The sequence below is a fragment of the Polypterus senegalus genome, unplaced genomic scaffold, assembly GCF_016835505.1.
Source record: "Polypterus senegalus isolate Bchr_013 unplaced genomic scaffold, ASM1683550v1 scaffold_1378, whole genome shotgun sequence".
NCBI lineage: Eukaryota > Metazoa > Chordata > Cladistia > Polypteriformes > Polypteridae > Polypterus > Polypterus senegalus.
In genome coordinates this window covers 28,557-47,060 of record NW_024385700.1, presented here as the reverse complement: position 1 = coordinate 47,060, position 18,504 = coordinate 28,557, and the positions used below count along the sequence as shown (strand labels likewise).

The 18,504-nt window shown below is 40.1% G+C and overlaps 1 protein-coding gene across 2 annotated transcripts in view; it reads left to right on the top strand.

Annotated features, from left to right (window-relative positions):
• Positions 1-453: 453 nt before the first annotated feature.
• Positions 454-18,504, top strand: part of zhx3 (zinc fingers and homeoboxes 3) — a 43,517-nt gene continuing 25,466 nt past the window's right edge. Inside the window, exons 1-2 of one of the 2 annotated variants that reach the window (XM_039743380.1) lie at positions 454-607; positions 10,363-10,419. The gene's annotated coding sequence lies outside the window, so the exon portion shown is untranslated. Of the gene's footprint in view, positions 608-1,129; positions 1,153-10,362; positions 10,420-18,504 lie in introns of those variants that run through there. The other variant, XM_039743381.1, reaches the window with a different exon arrangement.

The following is an 18,504-nucleotide window of genomic DNA, read 5'->3' as shown; positions in this document are numbered from 1 at the left end:
ACAGGCGCGTGTGAGCATGACCCGCGAACTGTATGTATGTATGTGACTAGCGGAAGTAATCAGTGACCTTCTCTTACACATGCTTGTGGCACACGGTGCCAGGCGCAGTATTCAGGCGACGGGGACTTTTCTAGAGCTTCATCTGGCCAAAGCTATAGACGAGCCGGTCAGCGAGCCGCTCTGCGGGAGAGCAGTGACGTGCATAGTCACGTGCTCATGGGTTCGGCGTATTTTCTTTTCCCTTCTCTTCCAGCTCAGATTCACTCCCCCTAAACACGTTCGAAATAAACGGGATAAGGGTCTCGCTTTCCGAGCCTATTGCCCTCCCTGTATATATTCAGGAAGGACAGTACTGTTTATTATTTATTTATTTATTTTTTTAGAGGCCGGGGGGTGGTAGTGGTGGTGAAGTAGTTGTGGGAGGAGGGTAATACATCAGACCCAGGTTTGAGCGTGTGGAGATGGGGGGGTGGGGATAGGAGGGTTTTCACGGCTCTCTTTTTCGAGTGACACTGATTACAGTCCGGATCTATGGATTACGATATTTTATTTAAACCTAATTGTTCTCCATCATCTATGATTTTTTTAAATCTACAGCTGTTTCAAGGTAAGCGTGCTCTTTTATGCTCTATTTTGTTTACAATACTTTACCATATATCGCACGTTAGTATCTTATTGAAAAGTTATTCTCTACCGTGAGTAATCTTTTATTTATATTTTCTAATTAAACTCGACAATTGTACTGGTTAAAATGGCGACATCGGGAAAGAGGGCCGCCGACCCGACAGTTAAATTGCATTTATACAGCTGTTTAACACAACAATATCCTGAGCCCTAGCGCACTCGCACACCAGTTGTCTCACTTAAATATACTCAAAGAAGGCAGTCGGTCGGAACCGGGGTGGTCGTCACACACTTCAGACTAACAATAAGTGTGAATCGCACTCCGGCGGTTGAGCCACTACGGGACGGCGGCCGAGATCTGACAGAGCTGCCTGCTGCTTCTCACTGTTGTGGCGACTTTAGGGATCCTGGCGCCTTTAAAGACGTCTCTTTTTTGTCGGCCGAGTGTATTTGTTGTAAGCGTAGAAAGCTGCGTAAAGAGGAGGCGGAGGATTTGTTTGCAGACAAAAGTTCGTGTTGCGTTTTTTGGTAAATATGGCTTATTATTTGCGAACAGCAATTCAGGTTCTGCTTGTGACTGTCGTATGTAAAAGTCGGTGCACCGGTTAAGTGCCGTTAATAAATCATTGTTCCGCTTCAGCCAGGTGTGCAATAACATGGAAGAGTTGCTGTGAACTTCAACGTCAGGAAAACGGATGCCTCGTATCGGCTGTGGAGCGATTTCTAAACTGCCTGTCTGTGTGCTTATTACGATCTGGAAATGGTGTCTGATGTGTGTGAGTTAAAATTCTCCCAGGAGTACAGTGAGCGAAACATAATCACTGCCGTAATCTCTGCTGCGGTTGTATCATTAAAGTAGGTTGGCTTGATCTGTATGATGGCGCAGTGGTTAGTGTTGCCATCCTGTGTGACGTTTTCTCAATATCCTAGCCTAGAGGTATGTGTTGGAGGGCCTGGCGGTTCACGGTGCAATATGTATGTCGACATTTGAGTTGGTGTTACTGCAGTGGATAAGAGGATGAGAGACTTGCTGTACCGAAATTAACATAAATGCTCAGTGCAGATTTTTTTTTTTAAATCACCCTTATTGTTTTGTTGCACGTATGGTCTGCATGATAACTATTTTAAGCTGGGGAATAAAAGACTGTATTTTGCTAATTTTATTTGATTAATTTAGAAAGTATTCTGTAGTTAAGAAAAACTTTATTAGCAAATTATTTTTTGTAATGTCATAAATCCTATGAATTATTCTTGGGTAATGTTTAAAGATTTAACATTTAATATTCATGAGGCAGATGATTGAGTCAAAACCTTTTGGGGTAAAATGGTGTTCTAATTCAGCATATAAATATGTAGCTCTTCAACATTCATAAAACTCATGATGTTCTCCACGTAATAATAAAATTAGATTATTAAAATGACTTTAAAGTAATCCAGTTCAGGGACACCCATTATGGAAGTCTATCAGGGTAGCACAGGGTGCTAGCCCAGAATCAACGAGTAACAACATATACATCCTTAGGGTTATAAAGGAGAAAGGCCAGAGTAAAGCAGAGGAAAAGTAATAATACATATTAATTACATTTATGTAGCTCTTTTCTATCCTTCTCAATGCGCTTTACATATTAGGGTGTCACCTCAACAATCACCAACATGTAGCATCCACCTAGATGGCAGCAGGCATTTTTGTGCCAGTATTCTCACCACACATTAGCTGTTAGGTGGTGAAGGGGTGAGAGAGAGAGAGAGTGAAGCAGAGACAGTGGATAAAGAGGGGGGGCAGTTTAGCCAGGACATCAGGGTACACCCTACTCCTTTTGAAACTTGCCCAGGAATCATTTGTGACTACAGAGAGCCAGGACCTCGGGTTTTATATCATACCTGAAGGACCACACCCTGTTTACAGCAGAGTGTCTCCGTCACTGCAACAACAACAACATTTATTTATAGAACACATTTTCATACAAATGATGTAGCTCAAAGTGCTTTACATGATGAAGAAAGAGAAAAGAAGACAAATAAGAACATAAAGTTTAGCAATATTAATTAACATAGAATAAAAGTAATGTCTGATGGTCAGGGAGGACAGACAAAACAAAATCTGCAGGGGTTCAGAGGCCACGAGACCACCCAGCCCCCTCTAGGTATTCTACCCAACATAAATGACCACAATCGGTCCTCCTTGTATTCAGGGTTCTCATGGAAGTACTTGATGATGATGGTCATGTGGACCTCTGGCCTTTAATCCATCAATATAAGGACATCAGGGTGCTTTGATCAGATGGTATTGGTGCAGATCACCACCACAGATAAACGGGAAAAAGAACAGCAGAGAAAGTAGGGGTTAGTACGGATTTCTGAGCCACCATGAATGATAATGATAATTAATTGAATATACAGAACATCAGGATTACGCTAAAATGAAGCTATGAGAAAGCCATGTTAAAGTAATGTGTTTTTAGCAGTTTTTTTTTTTTTTTTAAAGTGATCCACCGTATTAGCCTGGCAAATTCCTATTGGTCAGCCATTCCAGATTTTAGGTGCATAACAGCAGAAGGCCGCCTCACCACTTCTTTTAAGTTTAGCTCTTGGGATTATCACTCATTTGAAGATCTAAGGTTACGACTAGGAGTGTAAGGTGAGAGGCATTCTGACTGCACTGGAGCATTGGGATCCACACTCCGACCACTGGGTAAGAGCCTCATGATGGCTTCACCAGCACCTCTACAAGCAGCAACCTAAGCTTTTCCTAAATAGTTTCCCATTGAAGTACTGCCCAGGTCTAAACATACGTACTTAACTTCAAGTGGATGACTCGTTCTGAAGTGAAGGTAGCATGGTGCACAGGGAGAACGCGCAATAACCTGGCAAAAGGTTTGAACTAATGCTGGATCCTTGAGGTGGCAGCGCTAATTACTGTGCCTCTGAGTTGCGTAGCATTCACATATAGTATAACATTCTCAAACCTGCTTGGGGTGTGGAGTCTATCCTGGCAGCTTTGACATCCTTAGACGGGTTCCAGTCCGTTGCAGTGCTCACTAATACGCACACCCATGGGGCAGTTTAGAGCTGCTAGTTAACCTTTGCTGCATCTCTTTGGGGTTGTTGAAGGGAAAACCCATGCAGACAGAGGAGAGCGCACAAACTCCACATTGGCAGAGGCAGGCTTAGGACTGGAACCTTGCTTGTTGGATCTGTTAAGCAGTGACTATAACCACTGTGCCACTCAAACACTTAACTCCCATATGCAGAGTAAAATGATTTATTTTAACCGTGGCCTACATAGCAGTCATTATTTTGGAGTGCATGAGTTTTATACGCTAGTTTAAAAACTTTCTCTTCGGGATGAGAGAGAGGTTGGGAGCAAGCAATGGTTATAGCGCGTTGTCGCACAAACCACACAACAAAGAAAATACTTCATTTTGTGTTACTGAGTAAAGTGGAAAGAATAATTTTAGGAGCATAACGTATACTGTAGATATAATGATTTTAAAGTTGCCTGATAATTCTGTTACTGTTCTCTGGAGTTATTGTTTGCAGTAGTATTTTATGTAAAGCACTTCCAGAAGGAACCTACATATGCGTAGACAGACATGTTGGGATTCTACTTCCATAGCACAAAGGGCACTAAATATTTTTTAAATTTATTTCTATATTACACCTTAGTGAGTCAACATAATGCTGGGCATATATAATTTAATATAAAATATACATACTCCTATTGTGAAGTTTTTCCTGTCTTTGTACCATTTACTGTCAGGATTCATTCAAGCTTCCTGAATGGGATAAGAATGTGAATAAGGTGGATGGTTTTCTATGTACACATACAAGTCAGCTACTTGAATTGATGTTTGTATTTAAGTTGAAAAAGAATTGTGTTTAATGTCACAAAGTTTAATTGTATGGAAAAGCATAATTTTAGATCGCACCTACTGTGTGCTTTCAGACGCTTTTTTATATGCCCAAAGTTTATCTTTCCATTTAGTCCTTTTCAGGGCTGCAGGGGTTGGCAACAATGGGGACAAGGCGGGAATGCATTACAACAGAGACAGAGGCTTTGTTTGCCTGGAAACCAGAATGGGAGATCAGCATGACCAGGTATGCAAATAATTAAGTTTGCATATCCATTACACTCACAAATGCTACTAGACACCACATGGGATGTGTCGTAGAATGGCAATAACCTAACACGGCTTGATCATGCAGACACGGGGAGGTTTGCACTGCTGCTGAAGTGTACCACAAATACAGTCAAGACGGTGGTTTTTAGGAGGGAATGAACTGTGGATGCTTGTTGGGTTAGGCGGTTAACCTAAAATATGAACCCTCCCACCCTGTTGGAAAGTATGTGGGAAGCCCAAACAAACCCAACCACAGTTGGACCAGTCAGCATTTCAAACGTTAGTACTTTGTACCATCTACAGAAATGTTATGCCCTCCATGGACTGCCGAGAGCACATCCATATTTGGGCCAGTGGGACTCGTATTCATTGACCGGTGCTGTCGAATGCTCACCATTTCTGATTACTTCTGGCCTCGGATTTGTCCCAGAAACCCAGGACTGTTGGTGTGTCTCTTTTACTAGAGAGTTTTGCATCTCCCTTGGGGCACATTGAGACAATGCAGACACCTGTGCATTCCAGATAATCAATCGCATTCTCAAACTAATACCCCACTGGCACAGTTGTCATTCTGATCTAAGGTGCCATCGCTAGTTATGTGCACTTTGAGTTCATAAAAAATATGTGGAGGGAGATACCTGTCATCAGTTCAATATGCCATTTCCCCCACACATTGGACCCTTGCTTTAGAGTACAACTGTGTAGAATGTATGTGCTGGGATATCACTTTAGGACAATGTGTAGTAGATTACTTTTATATTTTCTAAACCTTATTTCTTCTGTGACATTTTCTGGCCCACATCCTCTTCCTAGGTTTATCTTTATGGTCCCTTGAGGCAGGGCAACCCTGTTTTTTCTTTCTGTTCTTTTTAGCTTTAACTCTTCCAAAGACACTTTACTTGATGCATCTGTTTCTGCAATGTGTTGTTGTTCTATTCCAAGAGCCCTCAAATGTCTTGTCAATGCCATCCTGGTTTTCCTTACACTAGTGTTTTAATTGTACTCGCAATAAGAAGCTGGAAGCTTTATTGCATTCTAGTTTATTTTTTTAAGTGCCTTGTGTGCGTGCACGTTGTTAACATTGTTTGATATAATAAACTGAAAGGTCAGCGGCACAGTGCCTTACAGCTACAGGAGTCTGCGTTCAGTTCGTGACCCCTTGACTGTCTCTGTTGGATTTACAAGCCTGCTCTTTGTCCATGAGGGCTTCCACCGACATCCACGTTGGGGTTGTTGGTGAGCTACAGGTTAGGCTAGGTGGTCGCTCTGAAGTAATTGTTCAATTTGAATATGAAAAAGGTAAAAACTTTATTGTTATGTGTGCACACGGTGAAGTGAGTTTCATACTTACAAGTGTTATTGAAACAGCAGGCAATAAATATAACGCCATGCATCAACTACAACGTCCGGTGATATAAGCATACACATCACGTACTCTTGTGCATTTGTCAGTATGGGTGGCTGCTGAGTCACCTTGTGATCTCCAGATAAAACTGTCCTTGAATGCACCAGTGTGAATCCTTATGTCCCAGAGTGGTGGTGGGAGAAAAGCGCCTGTGCAAAGTGGCTGACGCCTTTAATCAAATTTTGGTTTTTTTTTTAAGGCAACACATGTTACATATGTCCTGGAAAGAGGGGAGCTGCATACCATTAATGCTCTGAGCCAACTTTACTGCCCACTGTAGTGCCTTATGGAGCCCTAAAACGGACATTTTTAATGCACTGTAATTCATTTAGTTATTTGTTCATATTCTGTGTGTGTATATATATATATATATATATATATATATATATATATATATATATATATATATATATATATGCCCAACCACCACCTCATTACCCCCCCAAACACCACCTTTCTAATTTTGCTATATACTACCTTTGATTCTTGTATATCTAAGCCCTTATCCTCTGATGACGGCTCCTGGCAGGAGCTGAAAGCTCAGGAATAAAAACTACTTTATGATACGTGATTCATTCTCTCCCTTTGTGGATCTCCAACTACAAATATGCAAACCGTATCACAGACCTTTGCTTCCATATATAACTGTATCACAAAATGCTCTTTGATGCACACAAAAATCCAGTTGAAAGCAGAAAGATAAAATACAAAAGTAAAAGTAATGATGGACTGATGGTTGCACGAGAGCAGATTAGCTATGAGATCACTGTACAGTGGAATCGAGAGCAGTGCAGTGCAGTACCGAGTATTACAACATGTATAACCAAGTTTGCATGTCAACTTATTTATGAACAACACGACACTCCTAAATTTAAAAGAAGGAACCAGGAGTTCAAGTGGTATAATACATACTCACCCGTAACATATGAGACGCATTCAGTTTGTGTACATGTACAGTTTTCATCTGAATTCAAAATGTCCGCAGTTTGAATCTGAAACTTCACTTTCATGTTTGTGTTGAATGATTAGTGAAGCAGAGAAACAGAAAAATAGAAATTTGAGTAATATTTGTGGTGTGGTGTTGTTGATATTGATATGAAAAAAAGGCTTTTACGTGGCATTAATTTACTCTTTAAAAAGTCTGTTGGGCATGTTATTGTGAGCTTATGTTAAAAGACTTAAAAGTAGTACACACCAATCACATCTTCTTCTTGTCCTTTTGGTTGCTCCCATTGAGGGTCACCACAGAGGATCACCTTCCATATCTTTCTGTCCCCTGTATCTTGTTGTGTTAAGTACATACCAGTCACATATCATTAGCAAAATCTAACTTTTTTTTTTTTTTTTAATTTATTTTTTGAATTTTCAGTGAGTAGCTTCTTGTGCCAGTGCTGTAATAACTTGTTCTGCCACCTGGCTGACCTTTTGCAACTGACGGAACTCCCTTATTCTTTGAGCATTTTGAAAGTGACACACTTATGCTCTTTCTGGTGTATCATTTGTTTTTCTTGGTTGTTTCATTGCTCTCATTATCAAAGCTTTGGACTACTGAGATGATGGAGCAGGGCGGCCATTTGCATTCTCTTTGCTTGGCCCATACATTCATATGAAGGGGAAAAAAATTATAGAGAGGGCAGTTCCCAGACAGACGTTTTGTTGTTCTCACGTTGTTCTGTTAATAGTAAATCTTACAGACATTACCAGTAGCCTCCAACCCTTATTTGCCTGTAAGTCAGCTTGCAGAGAGCAGTAGCAACATCTTCATGTTTCTGCTTTATCTAATTATAGGATATCACCCCAATTCCAAAAAAGCTGGGAAGCTGTATAAAATGTACATAAGAGCAGAATGCAATGACTTACAAATCTCATAAGCTCATATTTTATTCACAATAGAACAAAGAAAACATATCAAGTGTTTAAACTGAGAAAAGGTACAATTTTAAGAAAAGAATAAGGTCATTTTGAATTTGATGGCAGCAACACATCTCAAATAAAGTTGGGGCAGGGCCTTTTTTGCCACTGTGTAACAACACTCCGTAAACGTCTGGGAACCGAGACCAGTTGGTGTACTTTGGGGAGAGGAATGTTGTCCCGTTCTTGTCTGATCTAGGATTCTAGCTGCTCAGCAGTCCTAGGTCGTCTTTGTCGTATTTTTCGTTTTTATGGTGCGTCAAATGTTTTCAGTTGGTGTAAGGTCTGGACTGCAGGCAGGCCAGTTCAGCACTTGGACTCTTCTACTACGAGGCCAGGCTGTTGTAATAGATGCAGTATGGGGTTTAGCATTGTCTTCCTGGAATATACAAAGCGTTCACTGAAAAGGACATCATCTGGATGGAAGCGTATGTTGGTGTAAAACCTGTATATACCTCTCAACATTTGCGGTGCCTTTCCAGATGTGCAAGCTGCCGATTCCATAGGCACCCCCAAATCATCAGAGATGCAGGCTTGTGAACGGAGTGCTGATAACAAGCCAGTCTGGAGGATGAGTCGTCCAAAAAGAATTTTTTAAATTTTGATTTGTCAGCTCGCTTCACTGTTTTCCACTTTGCCTCAGGCCATTTTAAATGAACTTTGGCCCAGAGAAGACGGTGGTGTTTCTGGATCATGTTCACATATGGCTTCTCCTTTGCACGATAGAACTTTAATCTGCATTTGAGGATGGCATGACGAACTGTGTTCACAGACAGTGATTTCTGGAAGTGCTCCCGAGTCCATACAGTGATTTCTACAACAGAAATGGGCCTGTTTTTAATGCAGTGCCGCCTGAGGGCCAGAAGATCATGGGCATCGGCCTTGTCTGTTGTGCACTGAGATTTCCCCAGATCCTTGGAATCTTTTGATGATATTGTGTCTTTGTAATTTTGCTTTGAGGAACAGTACTCTGCAGTTATTCCACAATGTGTAGATGCAGAGTTTTTGCAGATTGGTGAACCTCTGCCCATCTTTATTTCTGAAAGACTCTGCCTCTCTAAGATGCTCATTGTATACCCCATAATGTCCCTGACCTGTTTCAAAATGTTCCTCCAGCAGTTTCTTTTTAGTACCACTTACTTTTTTTTTTTTCAGTTCCCGTGAGACGAGACTTTTGCCTTGACATTTTTTTCAAGTCAAGCCCTCCTCTCAAACATTTTCAAACAAGGCCACGGTAATCCCACCTCTCAGTCTTGTGAATGCTTTTGCCAGACACACTTCCTGCGCTCTCAGCTCTTATACATTTTAACATTTTCCTCACTTTAAGTTCCCAATTAAATAAGACATATTATGTCCAAATCTTATTGATGAATTTCATCATGAAGGGTTATCAACAGAAAATATGAGTACTGTACATGTGTAATCCTAGCACCGAGAAACAAGGAAGTCAAACGAATTAATGCCAAAAATGTCAAACGGTTACACGGCAGATTGGTTGAATGCGTATCAATAGACTATGCTGAGACAGTTGGTGGTGATCGTGCAGAAGATGAAAACAACAGCTGCCAATATAACGAAGAATATCTACAACCGTTAACACTGTCCGGTCTTCCTCCGCACGAATTACTGTAGAAAGAAGGATGTTTCTAAGAAAGGTAATGTAGTACATCTTCCGCAGATAACATTAGACAACAAGGGAGATCTTGATGTGCCATTCGTATTATAACGTTAACAGTTTCTGGTTAGAATAGCTTTTGCAAAGACAATTAACAAATCTCAGAGCCAAACATTCGAAAAAGTCGTTTTATTTAATAGAGAGAAAGAAACGAAATTCAGTCACGGGCAGTCGTATGTTACGTTGATGCATATGTAACAACATGAAAATAAAAATCTGTTTAAATTGCACATCCACATCCCTGTTTGCGCGTGGCAGAACCGCAAAGAGGCTAGCACGTAGTGCAGGCCCTGGGGTTGGCGAGCGAAGCGAACAGGGGTCAGAATGCCCTAGTTCTTTAAAAGAAATATCTTCATTTTCTCTTTCAATGGTATGTTACATTTATAATAATAAATACTCACGAGAGTGTGCCCACAGACATAACAAAGCAAATTATATGTGGTGATGGGAACTGTATCATCTTCTTTACCACGTACTGGCAGCAGTAACCTCACTTTGAATAGATCAGGTACAATTTTAAGTGTTATTGACATAGTTCCTATCCTGGTGAGTCACTTGTGAATTCCTATGATTTTTATCCCCCTATTAAAATGTTTTTGTTTATTTTTCTTTACCATTTTCCCCAGATTATTTGAATACATCTTCCCAACAAGGCAAATGTGCTTCCACATGCAGTTTGAGAGGTGGGTTTTCATTTACTACAACTTTTTTGTTTCTTCCACCAGTTGACTCTCTACAGTATAATCTGCTGTATACAGTATTATATACTCACTTGTGGATGACAAGAGTCCACGTCCCTACTGTGGTTGCTCTGATATTTGTCAGATATCCTAAAGATGTATTGGTTAAGGTAATTGGTAACTTTTTAAATTTGCCCTCTTTGGGAAAGTATTAGTGTGTCCATGAGAGAGACTCGTGCCCATGCAGTTAGTTAGTTCCCTGTTCTCCATGCTGTTGAGAGTGGCATGTCCCAGGATATAAGTTTAAAGATGGACATACACACACCATTTTTAATTAACATGGATGTCTATTGTTCATAAAGCAAACACATTCTTTGGGTAACAGGTGTTTCTGTGAGTTACAGCGTCTGCTGCTTCATGGATCTCTGTTCAGATCCCATGCCTGGTCATTGTCCATGTGGAGTTTGCACCTTCTCTGTCTTTCTGCATGGGTTTTCCTCCCACACTCCAAAGACATGTTTGTTAGGTTAACTGGTCTCTGTGTATGTGTGTGTGAGTAAGTGGACCCTACATTGGACTCACACCCAGTCCAGTGTGAGTTGCAGCCTTGTGCACAGTGCTGTTTTCCTGACCTTGAGTTGGATTAAGTGTGTTATCCTACCCAGGACCGATTTCTGCCTTGCATCCCTTGGTACTGGCAACTCCTACACACTTAAGAGTAAAAAGCAGGTAAACAAAACAAAACCATGATGACCTGCCAAGCCAAAAGTGCAGACGTGCTTGTTAATCTTTTACGCTTTTCACACTGCAGCAGTTTTTACTCTTGAGTCTCCACTTTTTTCTGTCGTCCTATTTTTCTTATGATGAAATCCAAATGGTTTTTACCTTTCAAATACTGTGCTATTTCTGCAGAACTGAAGTATGCCTCGAGGTGGATACAGAATTTCACAATACAGAGTTTGAGGAGCCGATTTCATCAATCAGTCTACCTTACCATCATTTTTTACAAAGTTTCGGGTTGGAGGTGCCTGCCTGTTCTGATTGGCAGGGACCATTGTCAGCGATTTTAAATGAAACTGTGTTACGGTATATTAAGCATATCCAACCCCTTTTTTGTTTTGCATAGCCAGCCAGCCAGCCATATGCTCTGACGTTGACTGTCCACATACTGGCTTTGGAGGGAGAAAGCAAATGTATTTGTCAGAAAAGCCTCCTTTGGAATGAAATGGTTACAATATTCACTTTCAATTTATTTGTTGTTCTCTATAAATAGTCAACAGAATTATTGACTTTCAACCAGCAGATACTTTTTAATGATAAACCCATGTATATGTTTCTGTAAGTGGTCGTTTTATTTTTGGTGTAAACTTTGTATCTCTTTTGCCTATTTTTTAGCAGGATGTGTTTTTTTTTTTTTTTTTTTTTTGTTTTTTGCTTCACCAGCCCCAAGCTTTTCTCAGTTCACTTCAAGCTGAAGCAGTCTGCTAGTAGGCCCTTGGAATAATGGTTGGAAAGAAATAAAAGAAAAATCATAATAAATGAAAGAAGTTTTTAATTCAACACCAGTCATGAAAGGCATGTGCATTTACCTACTGTTCATCATTGCAGCCAACACCTCCTGCTGCTACTAGACAACTGGCACCAGCTCTATTGAATACAAAACAGTTTGAGTGCGTTTGATATGTCAGACAAAAAATATACACAAATTAAATTATGTTAGCCTCTGGCTAGAATTTAATCTAAATTTTCAGAACATCCACTCCTCCATTTTCTGACCATCTTGTCGAGTATATGGTTGTGTTAAGCCCAAATCTACCCTGGCAGCGCTGGATGCAATGTGGAAACGAACAAGTCATTGACCCGCTCATGCCAGACCAATGTAGAGCCCCTGATTGATGTCAAAAAATAGCCTTTGGGATGTGAGAGTAAAGCCACATTAACCTGACAGAGGCACAGAGAAAAGGTGCAGACTCCAAATGGAAAGTGACTGCGTACTGGTCTCCAGTATATGGGAGGCAAAGGTGCTAAACAGTTAAAGCATTTACATGCACTTCAATATCCCAGTTATTCAAATAAACCTGATTTCTAAAATGCTGTGTAAACCCTTATTCTAATTAGAAAAAGCAGGTTATTGGCCTCTGAGAAACCTGATTATCAGTGGTAGGTTGCTCCTTGTATAATCTGATTCTGTGGCCATGAAAACCCAGAGCAGCGTTACTGTTAAGGACTTTGTAGTCCGTGCATGTCCATTGTGTTCTGTCAGCCAGCACCTGTATTTGCTTTGCACACCCTTTTCAGCAGCCATGAAGAGAAGCATCCACAAAATACATTTTCAGAGGCAAATGTGTTTGGGTGATCACATTATTCCCTCCCTGTGTCTGCATGGCTTTCCTCCGGGTGCTCCGGTTTCCTCCCACAGTCCAAGGACATGCAGGTTAGGTGCATTGGCGATCCTAAATTGTCCCTAGTGTGTGCTTGGTGTGTGTGTGTGTGCCCTGTGGTGGGCTGGCGCCCTGCCCAGGGTTTATTTCCTGCCTTGTGTCCTGCAGACCCCTGTGACCCTGTAGTTGGGATATAGCAGGTTGGATAATGGATGGATGGACATTATTCCCTCTTCAGAGTGAAGTAATCTGTCTCAATATTTCAAAAATAGCTAAAGTTATGTTGATGAGCTGAATGGACAGCACTAGGTTCAGTAACACAGTCTCGAGAGCAGTAGGGTAACATGTTAAAAGTAACATGGTCAACGCAGTCCGGTTGCTTTTTACAGTAACAAGTAACCTAACGCATGATTTAGTGAAGTAAAAATACCTCCGTTATTATTATTCCAGAAGCACTGGATGTAAGGCAAGAAGCATACATACCAGGTCCTTTGCAGGCCTCAATCGCATAGCCAAGCCGATAAAAGTTTGCCGTATGCGATCTGGTAACAGAAACCTATAAATAAAGTGTCAATTTGACTAAACATATTTATAAAACACATAATTATCACAGTTGTCATGCTTTTTTTCAAATTCATGTGGCTGATGATGATGTTTAGCTCTTTTTTGCTCAGTTTAATGACATTGAAATATTTTCCCAAAGTAGATTACTTACACATGTTAGACGTGGGTTATGAAGAAATCGGGTTACTGCCTTAACTGGATTATTCTCCTTAACCTGATTATGTGTATGCATGTAAACACAGTGAGTTTGATCCACTGTGTTTTTCAGAATTTGTTAGATCCATTATAAGCTCCCCAAGGAGATGGAGCATAGCACAGGTACCTTCAGAAAGATGTCAGTCCATTGCAGGGGAGAACATGCCACCTCCTCACAGAAGGCACCACTCCTAGGAATCAAATTTTAAAGTTTAAATTAAAAGTATTGATCAGGTGGACAAACCAATAAGCTACCCACTCATTAAAAACAAAAAAAAAAAAACACAGCATTGGCAGCTTATCGCATTTAGCCAGAATATGGGAACTATTGGATGGTTAGGTCTTTTGATTGGTTGGTAAGTGCAATATAAATGTAATCCAAACTTAAAGGTTCAAAGTTAAATATTGTATCACATTATAAAAAGTATGCTGTGTACATTGGGCCTTGCTGAGATAAGTTGAAGGTCTGGCTAGACTGCCTAGCAGCCTGCTAAATATGAAACCGTGCAATACCCAGGGAGCTGCCCTGCCGCTTTATTACAGCACACTCTATCTAATAAAAGTAAGCTAAATGGAAGGCAAGTGATCTGGGCAAACACCAAAGGTGTTTTTAAATCTGGGAGGGATAATTTTATTTGTTGTTTAATATAAAGACATGTACCTAGTACATTTAACACATTGACTGCTATGTGCACTGTTTCCTGTCATAAGCAAATTCTGAAATATAGTGGGGGGTTTAAGACCTAAAGATAAAGTAAATTAGAATTATAAAAACTATAAATTTTAGCATAGAATACTATATGAATAATTATATTTAGGTGGAATCCTCCGAAATTCATGGGACCATAAAAATATTATAACGAATATGGGGAAAATACATATATTATTTTGACTTTGGTTACTGGTGATTTGCCATCTCTAATGGTGGCAGCGCAAGCACAGCTACATAGCTGTTTTGCTGTGTCTGGTAAACAGTAAACTAAAGCAATTGGTCCTCTGCTAGATCAGGCTTACTGTGTAATGTGCTTGTTGCACGATGACTAGAACATTTAACACCGAGCTTTGGCCTGCTCTTCCCTCAAACTCTCCTGGTCTACCTACCACAGTGGTGTTTCTGAAGATAGGAGCTAAAGCAGGATGGTTACGTCAATTTCGTGGCTATTATCTTGTGTGCTTGAGTACTGAAGTAACAGCTTCAATTTTGAATGAAGTCTTGAGACTGTGTACCTGCTTTCTTTATATCTCTATAAAGTACCTGGATTTGCTTTGGAAACCTGGACTTGTGCATCTCTGTGACCCAAGCTTGACAATACCTGTATAAAAAAGCAGCTCTTCTTAAACTGCAAAAAATATTTTATTTGAAAATGAGACATTAGATATAACTTTTTTTTTAAGTAGAAATATAGGTATGAAAATAGAATGAAAATGCGACATTAGCTGTAACTTTTTTTTTCTTTCAGTGTAAACTGATGCCATTTCTCACCTTTTTTTGTTCATTGCAAAGAAAACCGTGAGAAGCATTTTGAAACTCAAACAGTACAGTACCCGCACACAAAACAACTAGCTACACGGACGTTCAGTGGAGCACTGACTCGGAATTCAGCTATTAATATGATGTCACACCTACTCTCTTGCCGAGACTGCTTGAGACCAGAACTTTCACAACAGATTGCCACTTTCTTTTTGTCTAATAAGAAAGAGACAGCCTGTTGCAGAGTTCCCAAGATTCAGCTAAAGTGTAGGCATGCCATTAAGTATTTTTTGCATCACATTATCAACTTTGGTGGCCATTTTTGGTTGAAAAAACATTTGTTATATTGAAATTTAATGGATTTAATTTTAACATAATGTAAACATGATGTTGTATGAACGTCTGTCTGGGCTAACAAATTATTAATTATTCTGAAAATTTTGTTATTTCGGTATTCGCTATATAGTAACAGGATTTGTCCTATAATGAGTTAGTGGGTCTTCTCAAATATTCAGTAGGTAGGCAAATAAATAAGACTAGCACCCGCCATTGTCTGGGTTAGTAATTTTAAGGCAGGACAATCTAACTTCAACAAATAGTGTTTCTTAAAACGAAAGTCACTTAATTTAATATATTTCAGGGCTTAGAATCTGGGACAAGGAACTATCCTTAAAATTCACTGTAGTGAAAAGGAACCCCACCTCCCAGGCGTTCCCAGGGTCACAATTTTGGGTTCCAAAGCAGTCTATGGTCTGTTCCTGACAAAATGGGACATATGTGCAAAATTAACTTGTTAAGATTGGACAAGGATGTGGAATTGTATAAAGAACAAACATACGCACACACATTGAGCTTTAATTATTACATATGTATCTCTCTATTATAATAAAGAAAATCTTGGGAAGAGATGTGAGACATGACTTTCTCAGAGAGACACTTTCACGTCCCGCAAGACGAGACTTTGTGCCAAGAGATTTAACCACGCCTGGGGCCGGAAATAAAAGACAGAGTAGATGACAAAGTAGAACGTCGTAAAGAATTCAAAAACGTTGGAATGATATACATGCAGAGCAGGTTAGAGATCATGAAAGTCAAAAAATGATAGTAAAGATTGCATTAGCGCAAACAAACGGAAATTATTACTCTGTGAAATAATGGAACAGCGAAAATTAGATTGAATATATTGTTCGGATTTAAACTTTAAGTCAGAGACTTGTAGATTGTCTAATGTGTGTTGCCATCGGGGAAAAGTAATGTTTCTTCCCAATGAAGAGGCATATCCGTAAGAATTAAACGATTTGTTGTTTGGTGAAAGTGAAATCCCTCGAGAGAAAATTTCAAGCCCCGTGAGACAAGACTTTATACAAAGATAGATAGATACTTTATTAATCTCAAGGGGAAATTGCAAAGTCCTGCCCACATAACCACGCACACGGTTCAATCATTTCACAATTGTGTGAATGTTATTGTCGGACACATTTCTTGTACAGAGAAAGAAACGATATTCACTCGTGGGCAGTTGTATGTTACGTTGTCATGATGTAATTCCAAACACAGAATCAAAATTCAATCCGATATTGATGAAAAGGTAAAAGTGAAAAGAGATCGAATATATGGACCTAGGTGATATGACAGAAGTATGTAGATATTGTTTGGCTTTAAACGTTAAGTCGGAGACTTGTAGATCGTCCAATTTGTGTTGCCATCATGGAAAAGTAGTGTTTCTTCCCAATGAAGAGACCTATCCGTGAGAATTAAAAGTTTTATTGTTTGGTGAAAGTGAAATCCACATATGCGAGCGGCAGAGACGTGAAGTTGCTGGTGCGTAGCGCAGGCAGGGGGATTGTCGAGCGAAGCAAGCAGGGGGCGAAGCTCCCTAGTATACAGTGGGATACAAAAGTTTGGGCAACCTTGTTAATGGTCATTATTTTCCTGTGTAAATCGTTGGTTGTTACGATAAAAAATGTCAGTTAAATATATCATATAGGAGACGCACACATTGATATTTGAGAAGTGGAATGAAGTTTATTGGATTTACAGAAAGTGTGCAATAATTGTTCAAACAAAATCAGGCAGGTGCATAAATTTGGGCACCACAAAAAAGAAATGAAATCAATATTTAGTAGATCCGCCTTTTGCAGAAATTACAGCCTCTAAACGCTTCCTGTAGGTTCCAATGAGAGTCTGGATTGTGGTTGAAGGTATTTTGGACCATTCCTCTTTACAAAACATCTCTAGTTCATTCAGGTTTGATGGCTTCTGAGCATGGACAGCTCTCTTTAACTCACACCACAGATTTTCAATTATATTCAGGTCTGGGGACTGAGATGGCCATTCCAGAACGTTGTACTTGTTCCTCTGCATGAATGCCTTAGTGGATTTTGAGCAGTGTTTCGGGTCGTTGTCTTGTTGAAAGATCCAGCCCCGGCACAGCTTCAGCTTTGTCACTGATTCCTGGACATTGGTCTCCAGAATCTGCTGATACTGAGTGGAATCCATGCGTCCCTCAACTTTGACAAGATTCCCAGTCCCTGCACTGGCCACAGCATGATGGAACCACCACCATATTTGACTGTAGGTAGCAGGTGTTTTTCTTGGAATGCTGTGTTCTTTTTCCTCCATACATAACGCCCTTGTTATGCCCAAATAACTCAATTTTAGTTTCATCAGTCCACAGCACCTTATTCCAAAATGAAGCTGGCTTGTCCAAATGTGCTTGAGCAGACCTCAAGCGGCTCTGTTTGTGCTGTGGGCAGAGAAAAGGCTTCCTCTGCATCACTCTCGCATACAGCATCTCCTTGTGTAAAGTGCGCTGAATGGTTGAGCGATGCACAGTGACTCCATCTGCTGCAAGATGATGTTGTAGGTCTTTGGTGCTGGTCTGTGGGTTGACTCTGACTGTTCTCACCATTCGTCGCTTCTGTCTATCTGAAATCTTTCTTGGTCTGCCACTTCGAGCCTTAACTTGAACTGAGCCTGTGGTCTTCCATTTCCTCAATATGTTCCTAACAGTGGAAACAGACAGCTGAAATCTCTGGGACAGCTTTCTGTATCCTTCCCCTAAACCATGATGGTGAACAATCTTTGTCTTCAGGTCATTTGAGAGTTGTTTTGTGACCCCCATGTTGCTACTCTTCAGAGAAAATTAAAGGAAAAGGGAAACTTACAATTGACCCCCTTAAATACTCTTTCTCATTATAGGATTCACCTGTGTATGTAGGCCAGGGGTCACTGAGCTTACTAAGCCAATTTGAGTTCCAATAATTAATTCTAAAAGTTTTGGAATCAATAAAATGACAACAGTGCCCAAATTTATGCACCTGCCTGATTTTGTATGAACAATTATTGCACACTTTCTGTAAATCCAATAAACTTCATTTCACTTCTCAAATATCACTGTGTGCGTCTCCTATATGATATATTTAACTGACATTTTTTATCGTAACAACCAACGATTTACACAGGAAAATAATGACT